Here is a 12,604-nt window from a genome sequence, read left to right on the forward strand (position 1 = left end):
CAATGTTTTTATGTTACAAACTAAATTTTCTTGAAACCCTTTTGCAATCAGAAAGGGACCCCATGCATGGTTGATTTGGAGAAAGTGACAACATCTAAAATTGCTCTTTATTTCAAATTGATTGAAACCCTCTATCTGTTGGGTCACACGGCCAAACCTGAAGAATCTGCATAGTAGCTTCTTGTAAAGTGGTTTAGTAGTTCCATCCTTGTGGTAGACATTTCAGTGCTGCAAAATCAGTAGTTGTTCTGCTGCAAAAGATTAATGATGACAGAAAAAACAATCTGTTTATTTTTTTTAACCAAGAACATTGATCAAGAATCAATAGCTAGTTTTTGTTGTATTCAATCAAAAGTTTGACAGTTTACAAATTAGTTTCTTTTGGGTTTCTGTGCAGACACATCTGATAGTTTTATCTGAGTTATACTGCATAAACCAAGTTTAAAGCTGAAAATATTGAAGAAATGTTTGTGGTGAGGGACAGATAGACAAAGGTTGAGCACAAGCACATGTGGCTCCTGCTTTGACGATGTGAGAGGGGTGGGTGGAACTCTAATTATGCTTACTTGTGCATATGAAAATTCCCAGCTTTTACTTGTCCACTCAGATTTGTTGCTCAACTTGTCAAACCTCTGCACCAAAAATGTATATAATATTATTATAATCTATTAGAGAACTGTATAAAGGAGGAAAGTGAAAAATCAATCACCCTAAAATTTCTTGTTTAAAAGCACACTGATTTGGTTGATTTGCCTTTTCTAAACAAAAATACTTCCACAAAGGATGTTAGATCAATGGATAATAGTCTCTTTTTCTGAAATAAGTTAGAGGATTATCCGGTTACTCTCATTTTACTATGAAAGAAAATGCAAATATGGGTTGCCATGAAAACATTATAGAAAGAGAAAGAAAGATTCTTTTCTAAGGTTAAATATAATTCAAGTTCTTAAATTAGATCGTAAAATTAGAATTCGATTTTGTTTTAAAGTTTGAAACAATTTAGTTTAGTTTTTAAATTTTGTTAGAGTTTGGTTTTCAAATTTTAAAAATGAATATAATTTTATTAATTTAATTAAGTTAAATTTTTTAGATATATTAAAAAATGTTTTAAATTGACGTTTGAGTTATTTCCATCTTATTTGTAGTTCAAATATCGATATAAACGGTCATTTAATACGTAAAATAATTAATATTGTTAGATTAAAATAATTATATTAATTTATTTTTAAAGTTTAAAAATTAAAATATATTAAAATTTGAAACAAACAAATTTAAAAACTAAAAAGATATTTAATCTTATGTATATATACAAAATGCTAGAAGTATACTTTTTAAAACATTTTTCTCAATATATTTTTATTTTCAATGAAAGTTTTTCGGAAATTATATTAGGTTGTGAACCAAGAAATCTGGCTGAATGTTATAATTTCAAAATTTAGTCCAAAAATAACAATAGGGTAATTGAAAAAGAAATACCAATAGAGTGTTCTTTTCTTTTATCTTATTACAAAAATCTTGAGAGCAAATAAATCAACATTAAATTAACTAAATATTTTACATTTTTAAGAAAATATTCTTCACAATCAATAATAATAATAATCATAAATATTATAATGGATCAATTATATAATGACACATAAATGATCCAAAAAAATATTGTTTAAGTATGCTTATCTTCTTTTTAAGTAACACTTGAAATGAAGGTACGTTTTATCATTTGATATACAACCTTTCCATTATGTCCTATTCTCCTAAACAAAGTGGATGTCATGAGACTTTGTCTCCCATCTCTATTTAAAAAGCACCATAATCTGTTATTTTTTACATATGTTTCCAACTTCCATTTTCCACAGAGGCACTGCAAATGGCTAGTGAATAGTGATGGCATGAATGAGCTAGGGTTAGCTAGTGATTGGACTTGATAACAAATCCAAAAAAAGGTGTAAAATGAAGTAGCTAGGGTTTGGAAGAGGGTTTGGATTTGGGTCCCACAGATTGAAGGGTGGTGAATGAAACTGTGTGGTTGCCAACATCTGCTTTATTATGTTGGTGAAACATGCCTCTAACAGGATCTGATTTAGTTGTGGGAGGGGGGAAGAGTCCCTGTTTGGGCAGACACTAATTGTTTTCCACCATTTATAGAGACTGAGTGAGTGAGTCTTATGACATGTGACAGTCTTTTGAGTAACAGAAACGTTACCAAAAGGACCTTAGAACCTTAGCCACACCTTCCTAATGGACAACATGTAGTAGTACTATAGTCACTCTTTTCACATTGTTATAGGGTGAGAAACAAGGATGAAAGAATTACACCAGGTTGAAACTTTATTACATGTTTCATTAGGTGGGATAGAAACTCAGGTAACAGAAGATAATTTTAAATTTCATTTAAAGAAAAAAAAAAGTAGACGATAGGAAAATTTTAAATTGCTTTTAAAAGTTAACCCCTTATTATTATTATTTTTTTCATTAAATAAAAAAGATAGTTTTATGCAATATATATCTCTTTCTTTTTCTATAATTCATATATATCATAGGTGTTTATTACAAAGTTAGAGGAGTTGCTTTGAAGTGACATATTTAGCATCTTAAATTATGAGCAACAACTGTTTAAAAATAATAAATATGATTAGTATATATTATGTAAATAAGAATATATGATATTAACATTTGATAAAGAAATTAATATATATTTTTGTCGTTATTTACATTTATAACATTATATAAAGGTTTAATAGTTTTCATAGTCCCAATTTTTGTCAGTTTTATTCGAAATGGTTCTAATTATTTTGAAATGTTCAATACAATTCTAAAAATTGTAATTTGTATTCAATTTAGTTCTTTTTATAAACGCCATTTAAATTGTTAACGACCAAATGTCTAGTTGTGCAATCATTGACACATCACTCTTGAACACGTCATTATCATCTCCTACCTCTAGAAACCTTAATTTTTCCTTGCACAGAAACCCTAGCCACCACCTAACCCTGACCGTTGCTGCCACGGTCACAGCCAACCATCATCTTCGCACCTCCATCATCTTCTTCTTCCAGCAACCACCTAAAAACACCACCCACGACCACCTACTAGCACCTTCATTGGCACCACCCGTACATCCAACAACAACCACCACGAAACCCATTATTGCAAATCAAATGAACCCAAAACGGAAAAACAAATTCATGGAAAAAGATCAAGAAATGACCACCCCTAATCATGATCACCAGAACCAACATCCTTTCAAAGAACAAATCAGATACATACTCCAAAAGAAAACTCCAAGTTCAGAAAACTCTAACATTCCCAATTTGAACCCTCATCCCCCACTTCGCAAAACCCAGACCTACAAGAAAGAACAAAATCTTTAACCACTCGCAAAATAGAGAAGAACCAAGAATTTCCCAAATCAATTTTGAAACGAAAACCATATATTCTAATTTACAAAAACTAGATAACACAACAAAAACCCCTAAATCGGAACCCTCAATCGCGAGTCCTATTGCCGCGAAACCTCCTGAGAATGGTGGGCTTCTCGCATCGCGACGACGTCACAGATTGGACCTTCATGGAGGCACCGAACCCTCACCGCGCGATGAGAAAGGAGTTTGCTCTCGTTTCTGTGAAACTCCGACAGACCCACCATGGTCAATTGGACCATCACGAGCTTCAGTTTTCCTCCAGGCATAAGGACGTCTTCCCCCCTTGCATTCAGAAACCTTAATTTTTTGGGTGGGGAAGAGGCTACCACATGGCAATCCCTCATTAGTTGTGTCATGTTTCAGTCAAGGCAGATTAGTAGTTGTTCGTTAATGATTTAAACCGTATTTGCAAAAAAGACTAAATTGAACACAAATTACAATATTTAAGACTACATTGAATATTTTAAAAAATTAGGACCATTTCAAATAAAATTGACAAAAATTAGGACCATCAGTACTATTAAGTCTTATATAAAATATTATATCATTATATTGATTTTTCAAATATTGTCACGTGATATAATATCATTAATATATATAATATCATTATAAGATTCTCAAATGTCTAAATAATGTGGTCATATAAATTTTCACCTTCTAATAATTATATTAACAAATTACATCTAATTTATAATTCGAGATTACTAATAATTAAATGTATTTCTTATGATATTAAGATAATTAGTCATCTCAATTGAAATTTTAAAAAAACTTGTATTAAAACAATATTTGTAGATATGCGTCTTCATAGTTGTAATCTTTGATAAGGTATTTTTCATCAAATAATTAGCTCTCACACATCACAAGATAGCATTATCGTTAAAAGAAATAATCAATACTTGTTTGACGCTATTTGAGACACTTCTTCTCAACCATAACGTTTCTATTTACTTTTGGGAAGATACAATTCTCATAGCATGTTATATGGTAATTGCATCTTCCTACAAGTTTTTTATTCTTTCTTATATCCAGTAAAAGACCTTTATTCCATTCCTTCTCGTGTCAATGGTTGCATATGTTTTATTGATGACCTTATCCTAGATAAAGATAAACTTTTTATCAAATCTCTTAAGTCTATTTTTCTTGATCTTTCAAAACTAACTATAATTATTTTAGGTGGCAATAAGTATGCAATAAGTATGACACTTAGCAACAATAAGTATGACACTTATATTATATAGCATGAATCTTTCTAGTTGTTTTAGGTGGCATATGTTATGATGTTTACAACAATTATCTAAAATGTTTTGTTGCCTTATCGGATATTTTTGCCATTTTGTTTTAACATTTGAAGAATAGAAGATAGCTTTTTGAAAGTGAGGAAAATAGGAAAGGATAGTATAACATAGTTTTTAGGAAAATAGGATATTGTATGTGTTAAATATATTATCTTTATTTTATATTTATCTTTTATCTTTAGTTAGTTAATTTTTATTTCTTATTTGTATTTTTAGTTTAGTTCATATTTCTTTTATTATAAATAGATGACCATATTTGTATATTCAACATAAGGGAGATTAATTTCATACATAGTTTTCATTATATTCAACATGGTATCTAAAACCTAAGGTTATTTTGAGAAAAAAAAATTCTCATTGTCTCCATCACTACACTTGTCGTTATCGGCGCCACTACGGCATCATCGTCTACCACTGCCACTACTGGAGTTCTAGTTTAGACCAACGATCACATGATTTTGATAATCTCGATCAAGTGACTACCATGTCGTCAATGACGCCTTCATCGGAACTCCTACGGACTTTTAGTGCCTTTTGAAGTTGTGGATCTACCCCCTTTTTCGTCGTGCGTGTGGCACGTCTCGTCTCCTCTCAAGCAATGATTCAGAGCGTCAAGGTCTCTTTTTTTTCCTCTTTCAGGTTCATCATGCGTTGTCGCATGTCTCGTCTCCTCTCAGGCAACTATTTAGAGCATCGAGGTGGCTCCTTTTCCTTTTTCAAGTGTCGTGATTGGAGAATCTTGGATTTTTAAGGTTTCCATCTCTTGTTCATCCATGACTTCTTTTGTTCTTTTCTCTATTGACCTCCCTTTTGTCACCATTACACTGGATGTCAACAAAACATTCCTTAACGACGATTTGCAAGAAAAGATTTACATGGAGCAACACCCCATATTTGTTGCTTAGGGAGAGTTTTTTGGGTTGGTAATTCGTCTTCTATGTCATATTCACAAATCATTAACAATTTGGTGTCACTTAAATGCAGAAGGAGATATTTTTACTAAGTCTTTATGGATTATATTAGTAATAAGTTTGGGACATACGGTTTGTATGCATTAGATATATTATCTTTATTTTATATTTATATTTTATCTTTAGTTAATTTGTTATTATTTCTTATTTGTATTTTGGGCTTAACTCATTTTTTCTTTTATAAATAAAGGATTCTAGGTATATATTCACAAAGAGAGATTAATCTCATATACAATTTTCACTATATTCAACAATGATTATGTAGTTCTTAGCTATGAAATTTTTTACAGGTCCACTACAGAGTGTCTTCAAATCAATGAGCTAGATTATGCAACCAGGCATAATGTGAGAGAGCCAAATAGAAAATGTTTTATTACCAACAAAGTTAAGCTTATAGAGCTTCAAATATAAGGGATCATTTTAAGAGAAGTCAACAAGTGAGAGATGTCTTGAAGATTTCTATGCTCAATTAATGTTCTCTTTTATAAATGTGTTTATTTTTTTCATTCCATATCCCGTTGTTGCTTTTTAGACATTATGTTTTAACAAAGTTTCTCTTTTTGTTTTTGACAAATTTTGTATGCATATTGGAACAACTTTAGTTGTCTCATTTAATTATATATTTTTTACCTATAAAAGAATACTAAATTGGAACATTACAAAAGGTGTTGTACTATAGGCATCAAAAGTTTCTCATCCATAATGATTCATATTGTATATTAAAAAATCATTTAATGATGTCAAGAGGATAAAATTGCATTGATACGTCATAATCGTGAGCAAGTACATGAGGAGTGATAGAAGAATATTAACATTATATTTATAAAATCATAAAGAAGTCCATTAAGAATAATATTTTGAAAAAACTCATACTGTAATTTTCCTTATTGATATTAGATGTTAGACATTCATTAAATATGATATGTGGTGAAAAATATATATGATAATATAGTTTGGACATTAAAGAAATAAAAACAACCATACAAGTCATCAAAAATCACCCAATTACACAATTTATTCATGGTTTCTTGGTACTCATATTTAGGTAAGGAAAACAGGTATGAAATCCTCACCAACAGTTTCGAAAAGGTCCAAAACCCCCCAAAACAATATAAAAAATGTCCAAAATGGACATCCAGAACCCTAAAAACTCCCAAAAAATGTTGCAGTGTTGCCAAGTGGCACCCTAACCCTTATGAAAACCCAATTTGCTTCTACTAATTACCGTTCGGTACTAACGTATATATATTGTTCGACCTTTGATCCCATCCTCCCTTTCATCTGCCTCTACTTCCCTCCTCCATTCTGGATATCGTTCGGTCTATACTTCCCTTTTGCCTTACCATTCGGCTTCTCCTTTCACACCGTTCGACCTCACTTTCCCCTGTCTCTCTGTTCAGCCTCACTTCCCCCTTGTCTTACCGTTCGACTTCTCCTCTCATGCATTGTCGGCTTCAGTTCCCCCTGTCTCTCTGTTCGGCCTTATTTCCCCCTTGCCTTACCGTTCGGCTTCTCCTCTCATGCACCATTCGGCCTCACTTCCCCCTGCCTTACCGTTCAGTATTAGGTTAATTCCCTCCTCTTCTATTCCTAACACAAAACCCCTTTGAATTGGACCTTGGAAACCCTACCTTCAACTTCTAAATATCCCTAAGATCCTTCAGAACTTGAGAAAACATAGAGAACCCTGTTGTTACTCAATTTGACACTTGAAAACTCATTTTTCACTCTTGCAAGCTACCTTGTTTCAATTTTACACCTTTAAACTTCCAATTCAATTTAACATGTATAAACCAGTCCAAATATACTTGTTAGCACTCTCTAAAACCTCAGATTTGTTGAGACAACAACTGGTACCGATTTTACGCAGCGGAAATAAAAACACAGAGTTTGATACAGATTGTTAAAAGCAAAGAGCTTGTTCGGTCAATTAAAAAAAATGGTTCCTTTAATTTTCTTATAAACATTTTAACAAACAGTCAACGTGCAAAAAATGTAAAAAGAGTGTAGGGAGTAGAAAAATTACACAGAGGATTTTTATAATGGTTCGAATCAACAAATTCTACCTCCAGTTATTAATGACTATAAAGAGTGATTAATGGTTTCACTAAAATCAGTTTCACAGATTACAATATAGTGAATAAAATAGAAAGGCAAAACCTTCCTTTGACGAACGAACCGGAAGGGAGCTTCCTTCGACAAACGAACCAGAAGCAGACAGTGAGCACTTTCCTTCGACAGACGAACCAGAAGAGTGCATCAAAATTCTTCCTTCGACCAACGAACCGGAATAAAAACAGCTCAGCCAACTTGAAGAAAACCGCTCCGACATTTGACACACAAAGCTTGAGCTTCTCCTATTCACAAGACTTGACAAGAGCAATGAACTAACACTTTGAGAACTTCCTCACATTGCACTGTATTCTCAAAATGGCTTAGATACTTTTCTAAAGTGTTAGGCAAAGGTATATATAACTTACTGGTCCGAAACTAAAAAGACACATTACAATTTCCTTTGGTAATCTATTATCATAAGTGATAATCGATTATCTGCGAGACTTAAAACAATTTGAATATTAACCCTTTAAACTAGTCGGCTTCAGTTCTTCAACTCCTTCTACCATTCGGTTTAAGCCTTATTTCCTTTTGTCGTTCGGCTTTATTCCTCAGTGCCTTTCATCGTTCGGTGCTACCTGCTCCGTCTTGCTCATGCCCTCCACCTCTCGGCCTTCTATCAGTGTTCAACTTTCAACAACTATACTCCATTAAGCCTTTATTTGATATGATCGTTCGGTCTTCAACCGATGATGACCAGTTGGTCTTTAACAGTGTTCACCCTTTAACTGTTGTACGTTGTTCGACCTTTATTGTTAGTGATCGTTCGATATTCATTTGATTTTGGCCAATGTTCAACTACGTTCAGTCCTGTGAGTGTTCGTTTGGTCTTGAATTGTGTTCAGCCTGTGTTTGGCCTTGAACTGCTATACACCGTCTAGCCTTCAGCTATTACATATCGTTCAGTCTTTGACTCATAATAGTTGTTCGGTCTTCAACGTTATATGGTGTTCGGTTTGCATTTGCGTTGTTGCTTCGTTTCCTCATGGACCAATCATCCTAGAAGGCTTTTAAACTTCATACAATAAGGATCTTCATATTCTTCATTTTGTAGGATCATCAAAATCATTATCTTCATGACACCAATGCTCCTCATTGGTAACAATCTCCCCCTTTTTGATGATGATAAAAAATCCGTTGTTGAAAAGCATCTTTGTGTATCTGCAAGCTTACAAACATACAAACAAGTCAACAGTAACTAAACCATAAGTTGTTAGTGAATTGTGCTTAATTCTCAATTATCATTTCATTTTCACTATTTGGGCTTGATTTCAAGACTAATTATATTTTTAATTAATTTGAGTTATTTGGGGCTTAATTATTTCAATCATTTTGTGCAGGACAATCACTATTGAAAGGTTGGTAAATGCTCTTCTGAAGCCTTGACCAAACAGTCTGTAGAAATATGCTTCGAATGGCTGAGCATAACTACAGAACCGAACAATCTGTTGAAGAATAGATCGAGCGGTCAGTGGAATCCTATACCGAACGGTCAATGGAATCCTATACCGAATGGTCTGTGAAAGCTTACACTATATGACGGAGCACTAATGAACCGAATGACAAATAAATATTGTCTGACGATGAATGACCGAACAATCTTGTGAAGAGTGCACCGCACACAAGTGATCTAACCTGCAGAGAAGTGTTGCACTGAACGGTCTGAGCCCTTCATGGCCGAATGGTCAGATGAGGTGACCAGAGAAACTCAACAACAGTGTTGGAAGCACATTCTGGGACTTCAAGAGGGTGGCCACTTCAATAGTGTTGTTCAATTTCATTTTAGAATGTCAATGGGTCAAACTTTAAAACTTTGGGCCCAAGTTTAGGTCATTTTGTAGGATAGGCCCATTAGGAGGGCATTTTGGTCTTTTGGGGGTCCTATAAAACTCTAAAAGCATATTTCTCTGCAAGTCTCCTGTTGAGATTGTTGACAACACAAACTCTATATCAAACTGGTTTTTGATGATGACAACTCAGTGCTTAATAACAGTACATATGTTCCAATATTACATGTTCTTATTCTGTAATGTTTGTTATATCTGCTGAACATGTTTTGATGAATTACATTGTATGTTTCTATGTTTGATTAAGTGTTATATTTGTGAAGCATGCTTGTATTGAAATGTGAGATAATTTTTTTTTATTATTACACATTTCTGAAAGAAAAGATCACAAGAACCTTTTGAACTTATATGTGTTGTGACAAAGTTCTAGTCCAGTCAAATACACTCTTAATGGATTCGACTATGCTAAAATCTTTGTACAGATTTTGTGAACCAGTGTTGTGTGAGATTTTGAGTTGAAAAGAATTTCAAAGTGATTTTTCATGTGTTAGTCGACATTGTGAATGCATATTCGACTGTGTTACTGTTCTGTTTGAAATTCTGTTAAGCCTACAAGCTCCAACGGGCTATATTTTCAAAAGTTATTTAAAACCGTGTGACCTAGTCAACTGTAATAAATGTGTCTTAATTTTTTTGACTGAGGAGCCTTTATGCTGATTGTCTATTATAACTGTTTTAATACAGTCGACTGTATTAGTAGGCTATTCGACTGAGAATCAATATGATGAAACAGAAAGTTATAAATAGACAGAACGCAAATTGTTCTATGACTTTTGTGATCTGACATTTTCATTTTCCTGTTTCAAATTGATTTCTTTAGAAGCTCCAAGAATTCTCCAAGAAGATTGTGGTGATCTTGCTTGAGAGAGATTCAGAACGAGAAGTTAATTGCTCTTACTGTTTGATCAATATCTGCACAAAGGAGGTGCTTTTATTTGATCTTGATAGGCTTGACATCCTATGAAGACTACTGGTTTTTGATTGAAGGCTTGACAACCTATGAAGTCTGCTGTGATAGGCTTGACATCCTGTGAAGAGCGTTGGTGCCACATTAAGGATTGTTCGACGTGGGTGCAGATTGCAGAAGAGGGGATTCTTGTTGCAATTCTAGTTTTGTGTGTGCAGCTATATTTGGTTTTAGGTTTGAGAGGTGATTTATATTTTTGCGTGGTGTTTCTATAAATTCCTTGTTGTAAAAACTACAACCATTATAGTGTATTTTCTTCCTGGGTTGGAAGGACACTGGATGTAGGCATTGCTGGCCGAACCAGTATAAACACAGTGTTTGAATTTTCTCATCCCTACACTCTTTATTTTCCAGTCGACTATATCTGCTAGGCAGTCAACTGCGTTTTTCCGCTGCATTGAATTTTCAATAACTTGCATTTCAAGGAAAGATCAAAAGCTTTGAATTTTTCATATCAAGATTCTGAAAAGATTTTAATTTTGAATTAACACCAATTCACCCCCCCTCTTGGTGTAAAAAGAAGGCTACCTGTTTCTTAACATCTCCCAGTCGCCACTTACATTTTCAGTCCTTGGGAGCGTCTTCTTCTTCCTCCCCCTTTGGGGAGGTTTAGGTTTTGCGTTCATTTTCATTTCCATGTACTGAATCTTATTGACATTGCACTTTAAGAATTGAAATCGTTGCAATTCGTTCATTTTACTGTTCACTGTCTTCTTCATTGTTGCATTTTACCTTTCATCGTCTCTTTTGCTGTTGTGCCGTGATTCTAGTTTGCATTTTACTGTTCATTTTATTCTCCATTTACTGTTTCAATCTCGGTTTACTTTTACTGATGCTTCTACTTTTGCTTTTAATTTTTAAGTTCATTTGGTGCATTTCAATTAAGCTGCTGTTACGTTTTTTGCGTGTTTATTGTTCCAACATTTATTTCAAATCTTGATGAATTCTGCATTTTTTGGTTTTGTTTCATTTAGACCGTTCGGTTTGTGAGTGTTGTTCACTGATAGACTGTTCAACTTGTCTTCGTTTCCTGTTTAGTTTTCAATCTCATTTCCATTCGGCCTTAAAATTGTTTACCGTTTGGTCTATCTTTAGGACCGTTTGACTTTAGTATGCTCGTTTCCATTTCTGGCTTAGAGACCATTTGGTCTCAATGATAGAACTGTTCAATGATAACGGTCTAAAAGCCATTATTTTCATACTTAAAATTGATATTAAAACACACCCTTTATGGTTTAGAATGAGCTTAAAACCAAGTAAAATACTTAGTTATGTCTTGTGAGAGTCAAAAGTTGGTTTTAGAGATATTATGCTTATTTTTACATTGTTTTGTAGGGTTTTAAGGTGAATTGAAGATGGAAGTGAAGTAAAGTGGATTTAGACCCATGAAAGAAGGAGAAAAATGATGAAAAGAAGGGTCAAGTGAATCACTGAGCGCTAGAATGGACCGCTGAGTGTGACGCCCGGGCACTAACGAGGGCGGGGAGTGCGGCTCCTGGCAGGATTCGAGTGGAAGGGGCACATGGACGAATCGAACATACACCGGAATGAGAGGGATCTAGAGATTGTATAGGTATGGGACTATACAGTTGAAGGATAACTTAAAGGAATTGATTTGACTACTTATATCAACAAATGCATTTGCTTTTCGATAGCCTAACTCATAAGAACTCCATGGTTAAGCGTGCTTAGCCTAGAGTAATTATGGGATGGGTGACCTTCCGGGAAGTTTTCTCGGAAAGTGTGTGAGTGAGGACAAAGCACACTGGAAAGCCTCGTGTTGATGTGTGAGGGCAGTCAGCAGTCCCTGTAAGTTGTCGGGGTGTGGGCGTTACACTGAGCGCTCAGAGCGATTAGAGGGAAACTGTTGAGCGGTGAACTTAGGCGCCTGGGCGGTTGTCTGTTTTTATTAGCTAGATTCTGTAATCTTTTTGGGCTTATATATTGCCCTAGTGCGAATCAAAACACATTCTTTTGGCAGAGAGAA

Source organism: Vigna radiata, unplaced genomic scaffold (genome assembly GCF_000741045.1).
Source record: "Vigna radiata var. radiata cultivar VC1973A unplaced genomic scaffold, Vradiata_ver6 scaffold_221, whole genome shotgun sequence".
Taxonomy (NCBI): Eukaryota; Viridiplantae; Streptophyta; class Magnoliopsida; order Fabales; family Fabaceae; genus Vigna; species Vigna radiata.